The sequence below is a fragment of the Pinus tabuliformis genome, chromosome 7, assembly GCF_031772625.1.
Source record: "Pinus tabuliformis cultivar Carrire ecotype Pingquan chromosome 7, CPIR1, whole genome shotgun sequence".
Taxonomy (NCBI): Eukaryota; Viridiplantae; Streptophyta; class Pinopsida; order Pinales; family Pinaceae; genus Pinus; species Pinus tabuliformis.
In genome coordinates this window covers 2,032,864,322-2,032,868,467 of record NC_142293.1, presented here as the reverse complement: position 1 = coordinate 2,032,868,467, position 4,146 = coordinate 2,032,864,322, and the positions used below count along the sequence as shown (strand labels likewise).

The window sequence follows — 4,146 nt, the reverse complement described above, 5'->3', positions numbered from 1 at the left end:
TGTTTCCAATAGCTTTTTGATAATGTTAACCAATGATTTATTTGAAGATTCTGCCAATCCATTACCTTGTGGATAGTATGCAGTTGAATGCCCCAAGGTAATTTGATATTTATTACCAAAATCAATCATTCTTTTAGATTTAAAAGTTGCTGCATTATCTGTAATTAGCTTGTTGGGACAACCAAAATGTGACAAAATATTATTTTCGAGAAACTGAATTATTACCGTATCAGTAGCCTGCCGAGTGGGAATGGCCTCGATCCATTTTGTAAAGTAGTTTGTCGTTGTCAAGATCCACTTATGTTGAGCTGAAGATGTAGGGTGGATCTCTCCAATAAAATCAAGGTCTCATTGCTGAAACATAGCACTTACTTCCACCGGCTTGAGTGGTAAAGGCTGTAATTTTCTCCTACCTTGAAAAATCTGACATTCATGGTAGCTTGTAACAGTTTTGTACACATTAGCAAAGAGGGTTTGCCAATAATATCTTGCTCTCAAAATCTTATTAACTGTTGTCTTCCAAAATAGATGACCTCCACAATTTCCCTTATGAAAATCATCCATGACCTGTTTTGCTTCATCCTAAACCAAACAATTCAGCAAGACACCGCTGGGATATTTCCAATACAATGCATTATTAATGATACAAAATTTGGCAGCCTTCAATTTCAGAGTTCTACTTTTATTTTTAGCCGTTCTAGGAGGCGGTGAAAGATTTTGGAGCACATATGTAATATCAGAATACCAAGGGGAATGGATAAAAATTTCTGATAACTGAACAGGTGAGCTGTCATCATCTTCTTCGGACATAGCAGCAATTAAATTTATGTCCAAGGCATGCAAATTAGACTCCACCATTAGTTTAGCCAAACCTTGTCCCTTGATAAGCTTTGTTGGCTTTATTTCCAAGTCATATTCTAACAAAGTTGCGATCCATTTGCCTCGTCTCCCTTCTGGATCTGTCTGCACTAAAACATCTTTGACGACTGCGTTAGGAACATAGGCAAGAATATGAGAATGCAAAATATATACTCGAAAATCTTTCACAACTTTCACCAAGGCAAGAGCTTGCTTCTCAATAATATTATACTTTAAGGCTACATCTCTTATCGTTCTGTTGAAAAAGGCAATTGGCTTCTCAAGCTGATCTATTTTTTGCATTAAGACCGCTGCCATAGTATGCTCTGAAGTGAATGAAAACAAAATAAAATCTTGGGAATAATCCGGGCTGATCAAAATTGGAGCTGAAGAAAGGGCCAACTTTACCAAATTGAAAGACTTGATGGCTTCTGTTATCACTCAAGAAAAATTTCTAAATTGTTCACATTAGTTCGATTGTTTGCCAAATGGTTGGTTTCAATTTTGGGTCTAGTCTTTTCATCTGGTTTTAGAGTCTAAATAGTTTGAATAGGAGCCTTGTTAAGAGTATTGTTGGTATGTATAAAGGGGTCAATTCTCTGTTTTAGTCTATCATTGGTCTCACATCTCACATGGATATCATATGTCCAAACTCATTTCAAAGCCGGAATTGTCTAGGTGATTTCGTAGCGCCTGTAATCATTTTAAAGTGGATTTGCAGCACATAAATCCTTTTTAGCAGTTTCGCAGCGCAACATGTTTTAGGTGATTTCGTAGCGCATAATTCATATTTTGCACTAGCTGCGCTACGAAATTGGGGATTTGTTCGAATCCATAGCCATTCTTTCACAGCTGTCATATCCATCAAAATCCATCAACAGTTGTCAGCCTATACACTTCGTCTATCATATCCGACCGCTTATCCTCATCATTAGGTCGTTAGGTGTCTTGGTACTGGCACACATTTGCAGTTGTATTTTACTCAGCGGTTTTGGTCATTCAATCAGGGTTTTCTAATGCGTATCATGCGCAAAGACAATTTCTTAATCAGGATGTAGAACAAGGGTGTGTTTGCCATGTCTATTCCTCGGTGGGTTCTTGGTGCAGGTCCTATGGTTCATAAAGCAAATGGCACCGAGAATTGCCTGATGTTGACAAAGACTCTGGAATGGACTAAAGTAGACCAGCAGAAAAAGAACAGCCTGAGCTGGTTGTCTTGAACATGCAAATGGATGGGGAGCTAGATTGGAGTGAAATGGAGTTCTTGATTAAGTGGAAAGGACAGTCATATACGCACTGTCAATGGCAATCTCTGTCTGAGCTTCAACATCTGAATGGTTTCAAAAAGGTGTTAAACTATATGAGGAAGGTGGAGGAGGAACGAAACCATAGGCGGTTACCTGGGCAAGGGAATAGAGCTAATATTGGTGGTGGAAATGGTGATGCTGGTCAAGGTATTGTTGGTGCAGGGCAATTGATAAGGAGAAATGCTGAGAATGTAGCTGCTCGTTTGGAAATCCAGGCTGCACGTCTTGAAGCACATGTCGAACAAATTTTTGATGGTGTTGATGATGCAGATGGTGCAGAAGATGTGCCGTTTGATGAACTTGTTGGGATGCAAGGGCCTGTATTTCATTTGGTTGAAGATGCCATTACGGTTTTGGCCAGCAATGCAATTTTTCTCGGTGTCGTGATTTTCCTTCTTTTCACCTTAGGGCGGATAGTCCTTTTCATACTCTCTCGACTTGTGGTAACAAATACTAGTACAATACTTACAGCAGGCATTTCTCCCTTGGACTCAGCATTGGCTTTAGCTAATATGACGGTGCAGAATACATTGAACTCTGTTGCAAATTTATCAACAGAAACTCGAACAGACTTCGTATTCAGTCAGGCCGGAGAGGCACGTGCAGAGCATCTAATACCAAATGTGACCCATTCAGATGCGGCTTCAAATATTCTTACAAATGAAAGTCCTATAGATCTGTTAACAGTAGCAGGGGTTGCTGCCTTGCAGCTTTCTGATATGGCTACTCTTGCTGTAGGTTACATGGTTATATTTGGTCTGGTTTTTTGTTATTTTGGACTTATAGCTTTGATCCGCTATAACAGGGGAGAACCTTTGGCTGAGGGTCGGATCTATGGAGTTGCCTCTATAGCAGAGGCTATTCCTTCTCTTGCCAGACAGTTTTTGTCTGGTGTAAACTATTTCATGACAATGGTGAAGGTTGCTTTCCTTTTAGTGATTGAGCTGGGGGTTTTCCCTTTATTGTGTGGATGGTGGCTGGATGTTTGTACTATCAGTATGCTTGGAACAACAATTGCTCAGCGGGTGGCTTTCTTCTGGTCTTCACCACTAACAAGCTCTTTGTTACATTGGCTTGTGGGGATTGTATACATGTTACAGATAAGCAATGATATTGATATCAGAATGTCATGGAAGAAAGTATTACATGGAGGAATGGGCTATTTCTTTGTGGAGATCCCAGAGGGAACTATATTAGCACATCCCCTTGCACCTGAAGAGAAGATGCCTATACAATTTGGACGTGAGGTATTAACCAGATTCATACAGTTATATTTGGAACAGTCAATGGTGTTATTGGTGTCATTGCATCTCTTCCTCAGGAGCAATATCTGTTTCTTGAAAAGTTGCAAGCAAATCTTATCAAAGTGATCAAGGGAGTAGGGTGCTTAAGCCATGAACAATGGCGATCATTTAGCTATGAAAGGAAGACTGTGCTTTTGAAATTACACAGCAGTTTCGTAGCGCGCTACGAAACTGCTGTAGCTGCATGTTACAATTCAGTTGATCAATTATGATTGACAAAGCGGCAAATCTTTTTGAAAGGTTTTGTCATCACACAGGTACATGAAAACGGTGGACAGCACATCAAGGACGTGGCAGTCTGCTCTATTTTGGGTAATTAAAGGATAAAGGACATGCTTCTTTGGATTCGAACATTTTGAGGTAAACCAAAGACCAGTAAAACAGGGATAATTTCCTATGTTTCAGGACAATGGAAAACGTGTGACATTGAAGAGCAACATGAAGCATTAAAGGTCCATCACAGCCACCGCCAAAGGGAACCAGATGTCAGAGAACGAAAATGATTGTAGACCAAGGCTGTTATGGAGTTAGAGTCATAGTTGATTTAGATCTCTAAAAACTCCAGTCAACACTTTGTTGTATTTATTAAGTAGTTAGAGTTTAAGAGTTGTCAGTAATAGAAGTAGTTTTCGAATTCCCCTCATGCTAGAGGAGGAATCTCGATCAGTTAGAATAAG

General features: G+C 39.7%; 1 pseudogene; it reads left to right on the top strand.

Annotated features, from left to right (window-relative positions):
- The first annotated feature begins 2,086 nt into the window (after positions 1 to 2,086).
- Positions 2,087 to 3,535, top strand: LOC149256655 (putative E3 ubiquitin ligase SUD1 pseudogene; annotated as a pseudogene).
- The last annotated feature ends 611 nt before the right edge of the window (positions 3,536 to 4,146 follow it).